Source organism: Triticum aestivum, chromosome 6B (genome assembly GCF_018294505.1).
Source record: "Triticum aestivum cultivar Chinese Spring chromosome 6B, IWGSC CS RefSeq v2.1, whole genome shotgun sequence".
Lineage (NCBI taxonomy): Eukaryota > Viridiplantae > Streptophyta > Magnoliopsida > Poales > Poaceae > Triticum > Triticum aestivum.
In genome coordinates, this window is record NC_057810.1 from 614,718,662 (window position 1) to 614,734,856 (window position 16,195).

At 47.3% G+C, this 16,195-nt stretch overlaps 1 pseudogene; it reads right to left on the reverse strand.

The window, feature by feature from the left end:
* Positions 1-11,361: 11,361 nt before the first annotated feature.
* On the reverse strand, positions 11,362-15,098 carry LOC123134558 (probable leucine-rich repeat receptor-like protein kinase At1g35710; annotated as a pseudogene).
* Between the last annotated feature and the right edge of the window lie 1,097 nt (positions 15,099-16,195).

Below are 16,195 nucleotides of genomic sequence, written 5' to 3' on the forward strand. Positions count from 1 at the left end.
TGAACTATGGTTGCCATGTCGGGCAACTACAGTTGCCATGGTTGTTCAACTGCAGTTGCCATCTCATGTCAAAAGTTCCAGATGCCATTTTTGGGCAACTGCGGCTGTTGCCATGTATGATCTGGTTTACTATAGTTGCCATGATTTGAAAACTTTAGGGGTTTGCCACCTACTAACACTAGGCAGTTGCCATGTATGGCCTGGTTTACTACAGTTGCCATGATTTAAAACCTTAGGAGTTGCCACATACTAACACTAGGCAGTTGCCGTGTAGCACTACAAAAAGATATGGCAAAACAACATGTTCGGGTAAAAAAAAAGAGTTGACATCTGCTTATAAGCACACTAGACTGTTGCCGTGTACCCTACAAAAATACATGGCAACTGACATGTTCGGAGTAAAAAAAAAGAAAGAGTTGCCACCTGCTTATAAAGCACACTAGGGCAGTTGCCATGTACACTGCAAAACACATGGCAAGTGGCAACTTGGGTGTGGGAGATGAGACGGGCGTGTGGGCGAGATGGCAAATGCCCACACACCAGCCCTTGTGCGTTAGTGGAAAGTGGCTGTGGGCGAACTGCTGAACGGCCACACACCGGCCCCTCCCGTGTGGTGAAACGGCCGTGTGGGCGACCGGATGAATGCCCACACACCAGCCCAATCCTACGTGGCACTAGAAACATGCCAAGATTCGTGCGCTCACAAACGGACGCGGATCCACGCGTGTGGGTGAGATGCAAACGCCCACACGTGTGGGCATTAGTGTTTTTGTTTTTTTCTCATCCCTCGGTTGGCCGTTTGGAGAAGATATCACATGATACCATGATACTATGTTTCCAAATTCAAATTTCTATGTTTAAAAAAATCTGAAAAGAAAAAAAATCATGAATGTTACAAGACATGTGTCTACAACCCCTAAAAAGTTCAAATCCAAAATCGAAATATACATGGAGAAATAAAAAAGAGAAATCCACATGTGAATAGTGCCATTTTTGTATTTGTGTGACACTATTCATGCTGAATTTATACATTTTTATTTCTCGTGTATTTCGAATTTGGATCTGAATTTCTTTGAGGCTAGCAGACATGTCTTGTGAACATTCACAGGAAAATTCAGAATTTTTTGAAACATTTACATTTGACCTTTGTGACATGGTATCATAGGATATTTTTTCGTTTGTCACTGAAGGCACATCATGATTTGTTGTGTACATGTTTCCAGCTGTGTCCCAAAAATCTTATTGATAATTATTACCTTAGTTAAGTTCATCGGAGCAGTTCTTGCCGGATAGCACACACCGAGGAGCTGATTCTACAATGTATGGCGCCCCCACTACAATCCATCTACATAATCATACGCACCTACGCACCTAGACCAAAGGTAAAACTGCTCCCTTTAATTCCAAGATCAAGTGACCAGGACCCAGACCCATGAAAGCGATGCTGAATGCCCAAGGTTGCCTGCAATCCCAGGATGTCAGGCGACGCGACTAGTCCCCACCCTCATGGCAGTGTGGATCCGGCGAATCGATGGTGGGCGGTCCACCTCGTCTCCGATCTGACCGCGCCGGCGCTACTACTATTTCGTGGGGTGTGCTTCTCCAGCGGGGCGGCTCGCGATGGTTGACGCTGCTCAACGACCGAGGGGTCCGGGTCGACACAAGGCGGGTACACAACGACGAGGTGATAGGAGAGGGTACATAGGTTATTTTCCCTTGTCACGTTGCTCTGGTGGGCAGGGTGCTGGGGGCTAGTCCATAGGCGCGGCGCAACGCGCAAATCGAGGTTAAGGAGGAGGGGGGGGGGGGGGGGGGCGTCGGGAATGGCGGAAACTTAAAGCCGCGATGCGGTGCGGAGCGGCCATTCCATCACCACTTGAAGAAATCCACTCTCCACTCCTCCCACGAGCGAACGCCGCCCCTTTGACGATCCATGGCGTCCTGGAGGCTGCGGCTCGAGATACGAGCGAGGGAGATAGCCGACGGAGACGACGAGAAGATGGAGAAGCTGTTGGAGATCATCTACTGGTTCGCGGAGGAGCGAGATCTGAAGGAGGTGGCGAGGGCGGCTTACAGGAAGCTCACGGAGGTGGAGGATCTACGCCTCATCCCGTCTGGCGAGCCGGTGGGCGCGCTGCTTTGGGCGATGGAGGAGGCGGCATCGGACGACCCCAAGCAGGCTATGAAGTAGAGGGCCTTCTGTTCGCGCCGCCGCACTCAGGCGGGCCCGTCGGAGTTCGTGGTTGGTGCGGTGATGGGCCTGCCTACGCCAACCCCTATGAAGAGGGAGGTGCGGGCAGATCCAGAGAGCAGCAAGCCAACACAAGTCAAAGAGGGGATGAAGCCTGGTGCGAAGAAGAAGAGGACGAAGATGCCACTGGTGCTGAGGAGATCATCGCGCTTCCCTCGCCATTCGTCGCGCTTGCTCAACCTCGCTCGTTCCCCGGAATAGGGGTAGGGGCCTCGCTGGCTGGCAACCGCTTTTGGTTCCTGGCTGGAGAGGACTCTGATGAGGAGGCTGGGCCTTCATTGGAGAACAAAGGTAATCACTCAGAACCTGATAAGTACTTACTTTCCCCAAATTCTAATAAGAAGGCGGGGGGGGGGGGGGGGGGGGGAGTAAGAGAGAGAGAGAGAGAGAGAGAGAGAGAGAGAGAGAGGATTAGGGGGAGAGGACAAAAGAGCTTCAATGTTGACAAAATTCAGAAATGCATCGTCCCTTGCTGGGGGGATGTCATTGGATCAAACTTGGTGAAGTCAGTGGGGAAAAGAGTGAAACTAGTGGGAGTGCTGTTAAAAATCAGATGAGAAAACATTCAATTCTCAATGATCCCCGATTTTTGGGCTGACAGATAGAATTTGGTGATCTAGTCTGTAACACTGTTAAATTTGATAGTGGACACAGGGATAAACATGGGAAAATTGGGACCCGGGAGGGGATATGTATGCAAAAGAGGGGTTTAATGGGAAATATGGTGAAAGCATATTCATCAGATGCGCTTTCCCTTTCCTTTGCCAATATAAATGGGGGGGGGGAGCTCCATGTATATGCAGATTTAGGGTTCCCTCCCCCGCCGCCACCCAGTGAGGAGAAAATGAGCAGGAGCTTTGGTTCGTTTTGCGGAGTGGGTACATTCAATAGAGGGCGGAGAGAAAACTTCCAATATAGAAGAAGAGAAGAGGAGTTTGATAGGTTCGAAGACGGCAGAAGAAACTTTGCCAGGAGGGATCTAGATCAAAGGGGTAACAAGAGGGAAGGAGACCTAGTGGAGAGGGACAACAAGAACAGCAACACGCGGAGGGATAGGACAGGAGCAGAGGATCAAGTGATGCCTCGTCAAAAACAAGGTGAGCCTGAGGGATCTGGAGCGCGCTAGGCAGATATGGAGATTGACAAAACCCTAACTACCCTGGGATGGAAACCATACAACAACAATGGTTTGGGGCTTTGCTAGCACAGATTGTGCAAGGGGCTCAGATCCAAAATCAGGCCACTCATATCAATGATGCTGCTGGTGGGAGACAGATTTCAAGCAGAGCTGAGGAAATTGCTAGGAAAAAATGAATGTGCAGTATATCCCTGAAGGGAATGGAGCTGGACCTGGTGGAAAAAAGGAACAAGGGACTAGAGGAAATGTGGACCTGGGTCAGAATCTTGCCCCTAGCTATGGAAGAGAGAATGCTGAAGGGAGCAAGGGAGGTGTGAATGTTAAAACCTTCTGTAACAAATGCAAGGACCACAGACATATAACCAAAGACTACAAATTAGGGAATTGTGCATTTGTGGGAAAAATTCCCACATTACTAAAGAATGTGCTTGGTTGAAGCAAATGAAGCCAGTGCCCAAGTTTGTGGGATATGCAGTAAGAGGACTAGGGGTGCTGCTAGTCCAGAATTCCAAGCATGTGCTTAACATAGAATAGGCCAACCCAATGGGGATTGTCAAAGTAGTGTCTGGTGACATAAATGAGACACAATTTCTTGAAGGTTTCAGGTACATGTTCAGTTGGAAGTTGGAACTAGCAATGGAGATGTAAGAAGCATGGGAAGAATGCATACCTGATGAGATTCCCTAACAAAGGAAGGCTTGTGGAGCTGTAGAAATTTGATGACTTTAACCTATTGGGAACTAAAGCAATTATCAATGTTAAAGTCTGGACATATGATACTCAAGCAATTGGCAAGCTCCACACTATGATGGTCAAGTTTGGACAGGTGCCTGAAGGATTTAGGCACTTCTTTGGGATGTGTGAGGTTGCTGCAACTCTGGGACCTGTGTTGGAAATTGATATGGGCACCATTACTCAAGAGAAGGTCAGAGCTAAAGTGGGGGTAAGAAACTTTGATAAGATCCCAACTTACACTGAAGTAACTGACCAATACCTGATGATCTACAAGATTTCTGCTGAATTAGAAGAGGTGGTAGAACATGGATGGTATGAGAGAGCAGATGTGGTTCTATGGAGAAAGGAGATCATGATATGTATGATGATGAACTCGGGAGGAAAATGAGAAAGACAACAGAAGGAGCTGAGGATACTAGAGAGCATGTCTCCCTGGGAAGTTTGAACTTAGCACAATTTGAGGAGATGAAAAAAAGGAGTGATGAATTGTTAAAAGTACAAAATGAACAAATCTCTGCTCTAGGAGACAGGAAGAAAATGGAGGAGGGGCTGGATAATGTCATCAAAAAGATCAAGGATATGGAAGAGGAAGGAATGAGACAAAATGCTATGAGGACTCAAGAGAAGAGAAAGATTGAGGTATTGGAGCAAGAAAAAAGTTCTCTAGTAGAGATGGTAAATAAACAATAAGAGCTTATTACCAGATGCATGCACAAGATTGAGCATATGGAAGCAAGGGGAAAAGAGATGGAAGATCTGGTTGGAGAAGAATTTCAGAACCTGGAGCAACATAACAAGAATGAAGTAACTGATGCTTATGCTAAGGCTGTGAATTATGGAGGTAGTCAGGAATCAGTGGAGTCCTTTGGAACAAAGGTGGGAGTTACTAAAAAAGGAGGGGACAAACAAGACCAATAAGGAGAAGGGCCATCTAGAAGAAGTGATAGAAATTTGGACAAGAAAGATGCCAAGATTGAAGACTTGGCCAAGGAAAGAGCTGCAAAGAAAGACAATTATGGTAATTCTAAAAACTTTTCCCTTGAGAAGAATACTTCATTATCTATGTCTGAACTCATTGGTGTGGATTTGGGGTGTTCTCTGGATATGTTGACCAGAATTTAAACCTGATTGCTAACATGGAACTGGCCAGGAGGGACATGTATTTACAAAAAATTGCTACCAAAAATGATAAGAAAGAGGATAGCTCTCCAGGTCCTATTGACACTGGGGATGCTTTGTTACAAGAATTATGCTCAAATGAAGATCACTCTAATGCTGAAATAGAAACTAATTATTATGGGCACTTGAAGAAAATTTTCTCAAGTAGCCCAAAATGGAAAAAAGGGACCCCTGGTAAAACCAGTGGGAGATACCCTGTTTCTATTGGGGGGCTTGGAAAAAATCAAAAAAATATCATGATTGGAATGTTTTGGAATGTGAGAGGGATAGGACAAGATATTAAGAAAAGATTTATCAGGAAAATGATTATAGAGAAGAAACTTGACTTCATTGGGTTGTAGGAGACCATTAAGGTAGATTTCTCTAATACAAAACTACATGACTTGAGTGGGGATGAAGAAATTTATTTGGGAATGGAGCCCACCTAGAGGAAAATCTGGTGGGATCTTGGTAGGTGTCAATTCTGATATGTTTGACATAGAGCAAGTGGAAAAAGGGACCTACTGTATTAGATTCCAGCTTTATGATAAAAAAGAAAATTCAACTGGAACTTAGTTACTGTCTATGGGGATGCTCAAAATGATGGGAAAGCAGCCTATTTAGTTGAATTGTCTAGAATTTACCAAGACAACCCTTTGCCCTGTGTGGTCGGGGGTATTTCAATATTCTTAGATCTAGTTCTGATAAGAACATGCCACCTTCAGACGAGCGAGATAATCCACAACACTGTCCAAACGAGACTCCAATCGTAGCACGCTCATTGCAACGTCATCTTTGACAGGAGAGTTTATAGGGTCAAGACCTGTCTCGACCCGCCCAGTCTCTGCTTCGAAATCTTGACAAAGTTCTGCACAGTCAGAAAGGCGGTGAGTCGACAGTTTAATAAGATGTGTTAGTCGACATCGACAAATCAGTCGGACAAAAGGAAATACCTTCAAGCTTCAAGACCAGGTTCTCAGCAAGCTGTCCCAGATAAGCCTCCAGTTCACCCTTCTTGTCCTTGAGACTTCCAACCTCGTCAGTCAAGTTTTCCTTGTCCTTCTTCAGCCTCGCAACCTCCTGGTTGGCTTCAGTAACGGCAGTCTTCAACTTGGAATTCTCCTCTTCCAACTTGTTGAATGAGCCCAACTTCTTGTCGGCAAGTGTCATTTTCTCTCGCGCCTCCTTCTGTGTTGCGGCAAGGTCTTGATCCTTCTTCTCCAGAGCCTGCTTCATTTTCTCTAAAGAAATAACATTCTTCAGACGAGCTTGGAGTTGACGGTTTCACTACGCACATCTGTTCGAGTGGAGTCACTCGGTTCAAGAGACTAAAAGAAAAAAAGTGTCATATGGTAGACAGTCGACGAATTATTACCTCCCATGTTCAGCAAATTGGGCTCCAAGGTCACAAGATTTCTGCAGTCAGTAAAAAAGATATGTCAGTCGGCAGAAACAAAGGTCATAGCAGAAATTGCTCTAAGACTACCGCCGAATCAAACATTCAACAGTAGTCTCGGGGACTACACCCAGTGGGTGCACTTGGCATGCCCCCACTGGTCCGGTTTTCCACTCTGCATGGTCTGCCCAACATGAGTATGCAAAAAAGAGAGAGAGAGAGATTCTCAGACCCTAGCCGACTACCAGTAGTCAACCGCGGTCTCGGGGACTACACCCAGTGGGTGCACTTAGCGTGCCCCCACTGGTCCAGATTCCACTCGGATCGCGATATTCAACCGAGTGAAAGAACAATGAAATAACATTCGGCAAAGACCCTTGCCGCATCAAACACCCGACGGCGGTCTCAGGGACTACACCAAGTGGGTGCACTTTGTGTGCCCCCACTGGTTCAGAAAAAACACTCGACTCAACCTGGTTGACTCAAGTGGAAGTACTATTCAACACTAAGTCAAAACACCCAGTGGGTGATTGGATGCGATTGGATGCGAAATGCAGACCCATGATAGATGCACGTAAAGGTTCCAAAACGCTCATCCAGGGACACCTTATGAACAATAAAGTAGCAGTTGCAACTACCACTAGTCAAGAGACTAGTCGGAAACCAACTAACCTTGGCGTTGGCTTGCAGAGCGGTGCTGGTATTGTAGGCAACCTGACTGGCCTCATGCACCACCTTCATCTGCCCCATCACGAGGTTTACTTGGAGAAGGGCCTCCCTGGCGGCACTCGGCGGGTCGTCTGAAGTGTGATATGCAGCAAAGAACGATGACGGTAATATAGTCGGAGTTGTCACAGGATCTGAAGCATGGAGCTATGCAGGCGAAGCGGAGACTTGAGCAGTCGACGCCGAGGGATGTTCAGTCGACAGTGGATCGACAAAAGAAACATTGGCCCGAGCCAGATCTCCGGATCGCTGGACCACCATCTCCGATGCTGATGTCGACTGAGACCCCTGGCCTGCAGTCATCCTCTTGCTTGAAGCCCTGCCCCTCCTTCTCGTAGTCTTTAGAGGCACTTCCTCTTCGTCGTCTGGAAGCTCAATGACGTCCCGCGGAGCTGCAACAAAAAGCAACCGTAAGAGTTCAATCGACCGACAATCCAGTCGGTAGAACAAGTTCAAGAATGCAAGGTCGTACTAGCTTTGGAAGTCGCAGCATCCTCAGTCTCCTCGTCACCTCGGGGCCTATCAGTATCCATGGAGGTCCCGGAGGTTGCGGCACTGAAAAGTTCATAATCCATTTGGTCAGAGTAGGAGTATGAGTCGGTAGGGAAACACAGAAAAATGGGACACTCACACAGAAGCAACAGGAACGTCCATCTTGATCTTGGGCAAGGTCTTCCGAGGCTTTGAAGGAGCGACCTTGGGCTGCTTGGCGACCTTCTCTGACGGCTTCGGAGTCGAAGTCCGAGTGCGCTTATGCGCTTGTGTACTCGGAGCCACAGTCTTGCCACGCCCGCCCGTTGGATCATGGAACTGCTTGGATCGGCGCTCTGCGTGAGGTGGTGAGTCGACCTCATCTTCATTGTCCGACTCATCACTCTTCTTCATCATCGTCATTAGGGGATTGCCAGTCGCCGCTCTCTTCTGCGCTGTCCTCTCCCTCCTGGGCTTGCTCCTGGGCTTGTTCCCTATTTGGCATTGAATACATCTCAGTATAAACCTGCAAGGCGAGAAGTTAATCAAACATCAGTCGGATTCAGAAACAGTTGCAAGACAGATTGAAGTACATTCGGTAGCAAAGATCAGACCTTGTCCGACTGGTTGTCAGCGTCGAATGGATCGACTCTCCGCCCCCCCTGGGGTTATCTTTGTTCCCGGTAATGCTTTTCAGCCACAGGGCCACCATCTCGTCCGGAACCTCCTCTGGGTGGACTCGAGCGGTGTCGTTGGCGCCCGAGTACATCCACATTGAGTGGTCACGGGCTTGGAGCGGCTGGATGTGTCGACTGAGAAACACCTCCAGTAAATCCATGCCAGTTATACCCTGACGGACCAACTGGACTACCCTCTCGACCAACATATCCGTCTCTACTTTCTCCGCTGCGGTCACGGGCAGTGAAGAAGGTTGCTGGGCTCGATCTACAGAAAAAGGAGGTAGACCGGTCGACTGATCGGGAGTCGCAATATCCTGGCAGTAGAACCAGGTCGACTGCCAGCCCCTGACGACCCGGGAAGTGTCATGGTAGGAAAAGTGCTCCTCTTCCTCATCTGGATCCCTAGACCCCCACACATCTGGATCACGTGTGTCCTCTCGTCACTCGGATTCGCCTTCTTCACGGTCTGAGAGCGGATTATGAAAACGTGCTTGAAGAGACCCCAATGCGGTTGACAACCCAAGAAGTTGTCACACATAGACACGAACGCAGCGAGATACGTGATGGTATTGGGAGAAAAGTGGTGAAGTTGAGCACCGAAAAAGTTCAGAAAACCCCGGAAGAAAGGATGCGGAGGAAGGGAGAAGCCACGGTCGACATGGGTCGCAAGAAGGACGCACTCGCCTGACCGCGGCCGAGGTTCTGTCTCACCCTCCGGCAGCCTCGCAGCCCCGGCGGTGATCAAACCGGTGGCGGCCAGATCTTCCAGATCTTTTGGCCTGAGCGTAGATCGGATCCAGTCTCCCTGAATCCAACCTGGCGGCAGCGCAGACCTCGACGACGACCCTTGATTCATCTTCTTGCCCTTCGTCGTCGCCATTGCCTTCTTTGCGCGCTCCAGTGCCACCGTCTTGTACTTCACCACGGGGACGGGCTGCGCACTGACGGAGCGGCGGCGTCGAGGGCGAGAGTAGATGCGGTGGAGAGGCGGAGGAGGAAGAAGGGGTATGAGAGCGCACAGTGCAGACGCCTCGACCTCGACGCCTTTTAAGGGCCTACTTCCGAGTGGCTGACGCATGGACCCGAGAGATCCTGTCAAATCCCACAACAATCGCGCGCTGGATACGTTGCGAAAAAGGTGGCGCAGATCGAGGCGCCCCTGTCTATCCGTCCTGTTTAGTACGGTGCACTCCGCCTCGCGCGCTTCCCCAAATTTTCGTATCCCGTGAGATCCGGGTTCCGCAGTAACCAATCGCGCCAAAGATTTCACGTCGTAAGAACACTCGAAGAGTGCCAGCATAAGTTCACTCGACAACCTCTGAATCGATCAAGGCGACTGAAATGAAGCCAAAGTTTCAGCATGGACCTCAAATCCAGTACAGATACTTGTGAAGCACGAGAGTCAAGGCAGGACCAACTTCAACCTTCTTTCCACTCGGACCTCAATCCATTCGGGGGCTAATGACTGATGCCATAGACCTAGGGTAGGGTCATAGGCCTGACCTATACGCCCCATCCAAGGTCACTACCCTAGAAGTAAAGACATTCAAAGCATACCAGGAAGTATCGACTGAAGCCATCGAGTGCAATCCACTCGACCAGTCACCTCACTCGGATACCCCCCCCCCCCGCGCGTTTCACTCGACCTAGAGAGAGTCATTCGACCATACAGGAAACCACTCGGAGTACAGAAAACCTAGAGTCACTCAGAGGATGGCAACGGTAAGGCGTTCACTCCGTAGCCTTAAAGATCATTAAATACACTTTATAGCTGGCGTTATCAGTAACGCCCTATCTTAATGTACATTGAACCCCTGTAACGGAGGATGGTTGGGGTCCTTGTGAACTCTATATAAGCCACCCCCCTCCTCTGGGACAAGGGTTCGCACCCCTTGTAACACACACCCATATTCCGGTCGACTGCCTCAGGGCACTGAGACGTAGGGCTTTTACCTCCTCCGAGAGGGGCCTGAACTCGTAAACTCATGTGTACAACCTCGCTGTAGCTAGGGCCTCGCCTCCTCATACGTACGCCCTATTCTTACTGTCAGACTTAGTACCACGACGGGGGGGGGGGGGGGTTGTTGTTGTTAAATTGGGGGTACGATAATTTCTTTCAAAAAAGAATTTTCCAAAGAAAAACAGAGTACACAGAGATAACAAAACTGAATAGAGAGAAAACTACGCAGAACTGGAATAACTGAGAGGAGAAACAACTAGCTAGGGGAATGACTAAGTAGCAGTACAGATAGCAAAGTCACTGACCATTGTACGCCTGTGTTGATAAAAAAAGTTTGCTCGCCAATTAAGATTCCTATTCATAGCCTATATTATTTTGTGTGCTAAACTCAGTCCATTTTGTTGCCATGCTAATCACGCCATCTGCACACACCAGAGAGGCAGAGAATAAACAGTTTTGTTCACTTTATTTTTGTTGTCTCGCCAATCATGTAATACATGTATTTTGTTCCTTTTCTCTCGAGGACTAAAATATTTTACATAATTTTACTGTGTCACATAATGCACCTGTTTTACAGTATGTAAATTTGCAGTTAAGCAATGGTTGTTTTCTCACTTAGATATTGTAAGCTACATCGGATGCGCTATACAACAAATCATAGTGAATGCACAAGGGTCAGGAATCACAGTGAAAGAAGTTCAAGTGGATGATATTCAACCACTTGTTTGTAAGGAATTTGCATATTACCTCTTGCGAAAACACTATTGGAATACTACAATGGTTTAAAAATGCACTTAGTGTTGATTGCATTTGTTGGAGATAAACCTGCATATTTTATGCCTGGCCTCAGAAAGTGTCCCCAACAACTATATTGCTAGATTTTGCCGGAAATCAGCTGTATTGCTATTCATTACAACAAACAGGGAGGTAATCATCCCTACCATGCTTATGCATCCCATAGTTCATCGAATGTAACTACAACATGTTGTCTTCACACTGAAGTGGAAGATTCATAATGGATGAGCATCTGGCAGATCTCCTGCATTGTTGGCCTTGCTTGAGGGGAAGCTTTCAAGCAAGAAAATACTACCTTGATTTGGAAAACTATGTTTTTCTCTTCTATTGTTGTTGGTGCAGAAGGCCGTTGGTCCAAGATTTCATTGACAAGAGTATATGGCTCTGTTGATAAGGCAAGATGTTGGAGTAGATCTCTTGGATGCTTCCCTATCAACACCTCTAGCACAAGCACACCACAGCTGTACACATCACATTTCTCTGTCACAACAGAAGTGTAGGACAACTCTGCACCAAAGACAAGGATCGGCATTAGAAGTCAATGGACAAGAAAGTGTAAACAAGAAGCTATGGAACCATAAAAGCGGATAAAGGTAGAGATAGAAATAATTTTATGTCAAAGGGAGGCATATCTGTACCAGGAGCAATGTAGCCATATGTCCCTGCTAGTGCACTCCAGTTTGATGTATCAGGCTTCAAAATCCTTGCTGTACCAAAATCTGAGACATAAGCCTTAAAATTTGTATCAAGTAGGATGTTGTTGCTTGTGATATCTCGATGAATTATAGGAGGACTACAGTCATTGTGCAAATAGGATATTGCCTGAGCAACATCATTTATAAGGGCAGCTCTCTTATGCCAATTCAATCCCTTGGCTAATTCCTCATCTTGTAAAGTCGTGTGGAGACTTCCACGCTGAATGTAATCATAGACAAGAAACTTGTACGTTGGATGGGAGCAAAATCCATAGAGTTTGACAATACTTCTTTGTCGAATCTGTGTTAAGATTTCCATTTCACTGTGAAATCCTCTCTCATCAATCAACTCTTCTTCTGTTGGATGGAATTTCTTTACAGCAACTAGCTGCCCGTCTTCGAGTTGTGCCTTGTAGACTTTTCCATGTCCTCCTGCTCCAAGGATGTACTTGTCATCAAAATTTTCTGTTGCCCTGATAATATCATCAAATGCTAGTCGTCCTTCAAAATTCCAAATAGAGAACATGTTCCTCCCCTCATCTGTAGCACCACTTTGTTGTTTCTTTTTCTTGCTACGTATCAGAATTGCAATGATAGCAATTGTAGCAATGGTGGAAAACCCCACAACAAGAACAATTGGCAGGAGGAAACTTTGTATCTTTTGTTTATGGCGACCAGATGCTGGAGTTGAGTAACAAGGTAGCAGTCCAGAGAAGTTACCGCACAGAGCTTTATTGTGAAGAAACCAATTTATTGAAGCATTTTGAAGTGCATGTCCTATTGGGAGTGGTCCTTCCAAGTCGTTGTAGGACACATCAGGTGTCGATAGGCTCACCATGCTTGCGAAGGAGGATGGAATGTTTCCACTGAACTGGTTATGGGATAAATTAAGAAATTCCAGCATCTCCAACTTTCCAAGATCTTTTGGCAAGACACCTTCAAGTTTGTTATTGCTGGCATCTAACATCATCTGTAGACTTGCTAAATTTCCAATTGCACCAGGCAATTTTCCAGTGAAGTTGTTGGTGTTGATCTTCAAGAACAATAGTTCTATGCAGCTTCCCAATTCCTCTGGTATTGATCCACTCAAACTGTTTTCAGATAGGTCAAGGTGTCCTAAATTTCTCAACTTCCCCAACTGCAAAGGTACAGGGCCTGATAACTGATTGAGTGACAGATTCAAGATATAAAGATTTTTCAAATGTCCTAACTCTGGTGGAATCCAACCAGTTATGTGGTTAGAATCGAGTGTTAGGTCTACCAAATTGGATAATTTTGATAGGGTGGGAGGTATTTGACCAGTAATCATGTTTTGTCCTAGCTTGAATTCCTTTAGTTGGGGGCAGTCTCCCCACTTTGGTGCAATGCTCCCAGAGAGTCTATTGGATGTCAACCATATGTGCCTAAGTTGTGGGTAAACTCCAAAATGGTGAGATATATCTCCTGTCAGTTGGTTTCCGTCAAGGTAAAGTCCAGTCAAACTTGTACAGGTCTTTAAGCTCCATGGAACTGAGCCATTGAACATATTCAGAGACATTACAAAAGCTCTGAGACTGCCGCCGGTACATATATTCATAGGCAAAGGTCCAGAAAGGGAGTTATCAGCCAGATTAAGGCCGACTATGTTCTTGAGATCTCCAAATCCCTGAGGAAGAGATCCCGTTAATTTGTTATCATTCATGTTCAGACGTTGGATGTTTTGTAGGTTTCCAAATGTTTTGGGTATTGAGCCAGAAATTTTATTCTCGTCCAAGAACAATGTTTGGAGGTTCACCAAATTGCCAATATCCTGTGGGATAGAGCCTGTTATCTGATTTCTAAAAAGGGACAATCTTAATAAATTAGTAAGGTTTCCTAAGCTGGCAGGAATAGAGCCAGCGATTTGGTTGGCTGATAGGTCCAAATTCGAGAGATTTACTAGGATGCCTAGTTCTGGGGGTATAGAACCCGTTAGTCGATTTTTATAGACACGAAGTATGTTCAGCCTGAGTGAGGTTGCCTACTTCTGGAGGTATCGTTCCTGTTATTTGATTTTGGTAGAGATCAAGTTTGTTTAACATGACTAGCCTTCCTATTTCAGCGGGGATGGAACCTGTGATTTGATTTTCGACGAGAGAGAGTTCATTTAACATGGTTAGATTGGATATGGAGAAAGGGATTTGAGCGGTTAGTTTATTTTCATCAAGTTGAAGGAATTGCAGCTTGACTAGCTTGCCTAGCTCATGGGGTATCGGCCCCGACAGTTTGTTACCGTACAGTAACAGAACATTTAGCTGGGTCAGGTTTGCAAGAGTTGCGGGTATGTTACCACTTAAGCGCTGTTGCTTAGCTGTAAACCCTGCAGGCTGACAAGCCTTTCTAACTCGTTTGGAATGGGACCTGAGACCATGGTTTGGTGGATTACAAGATAAATCAACATCGTCAGGTTGCCTAGGGACGCAGGGACATGTCCTGTTAGGTTATTGAAGGAGATGTCAAGTATGGTGAGGCTAGCCAGTTCGCCGATCTCGTGTGGTATGTGGCCTCTGAGCTGATTGATGCTAAGGTCAAGGGTGAGAGGGATGATAGCGAGCTGATATTAGGCGGTATTGGACCATGGAGACTATTGTTGCCTAGATCGATATATGTGAGGAATGGGAGAGCTGTGAAGTTGAGCTCACCAAGCTTGCCATGGATGCCAGCATCTGGCAGGGAGATGCTGGTCACGACCCAGGGCATGCTGCGGCCATGGCGAACGGCCATGCACATGATCCCCGTCCAGTTGCACGGGCTGCTGCTGGCGGTGTCCCGCCAGGAGCTCATCTCCGCTGCTGGGTTTGCAAGTGTTGATTTCCAGTGGAGGAGGGCCTTCTGTTGAGACATGAGTGATATGCCACCATGACGCGCTGCTGCGTGCGCTCGTTGCAAGAGAAGGAGCCATGACGGCAAGACGAGGAGGCAAAGGTAGAGGTAGAGCAGGGGTGTTGAAGCAGATCGCATTTTGCTTTGCATCTGGTTCTCGTATGCTGGGTGAATGTTTCGAGTGCTTGCTCAGGGTATGGGAGTTAATATGTACGGAGTAGTAGTAGTACTGGAGTCTGGAGTGCAGACTGTGCAGTTGTCCGTTGCTCTCAGGGTTTCATTGCAGGGTCATCAGTGGAGTGGGTGGTTTCCTGGAAACATCGTGGTTCTTGACTTGTTGAGCGTCCTCATTTTTAACCCGTCTCCCTCGTTTGATGGTGCAGGATGACAGACTGATAGTATTCCTCCGTCCCAAAATAAATGTCTTGAGCTTAGTACAAATTTGTACTAGAGCTAGTACAAAGTATAAAGTTAAGACATTTATTTTGGGACGGAGGGAGTAACATTTATACGACGAAGTCCTCATACACCAGGCCGGCAGCTCCATAAGTTGGCGTGGCCATGAGTTTGGCCACACGGTGGTGAGAAGCTGTAGCTAACTTTGACCAACGCATCATCGCTAGCGATATTCTGTAATCTGAACAAATATGTACTATTCGGTATGACCGCGTCTCCCACCTCCCCATCCAGCGGTCAGTAACCTTCCTTTGCCTCTCCCCCGCTCCCCTAGCGCCTCTCCCCTTCCCCCGCCGTGCGCCACTCTGGCGCCGGTGTCCACAGGCCATAGCCCCCCGCCGCCTTTGATCGGGCACTAAGGTGCTATTCTGGAGAGATCGATGGCTGCAAGGTTTCGCGGTTGCTAACATCGCACCTTTGATCCTGGGCTCTGTCACGCCAAGAATCATCAACAGCAGGACGGTCCAGCAAGCCCTAGAAGGAGACAAATGGTTGTTGGATGTTCAGGAGAACCCATCGTTCATGGCGCAGATACAACTCATGCACCTTTGTCATGCGATTGCCACTATAGAGAGAAATCCCGAGGATCCGGACGTCTTCACTTCGCCATGCGCTGCATCGGGCAAGTACTTCGCAAGATCGGTGTATGACAGACTTTGCATGGGGCTTGAGACGTTCCAAACTGCCAAATGCATCTGGAGAAGCTGGGCAACGCTGAAATGCAAAAATTTTATGTGGCTGGCGATGCAATATAGAATCTGGACGTCAGACAGAAAAGCTAGGCATGGCTTGCAAGACCGGCCCTCGGCTTGCTTCGCCTGCCTTCAAGACGAAGACAACGTGAACCACATCTTTGCCCACTGCGTCTACGCCAAGGAAGTCTGGCACCGAAT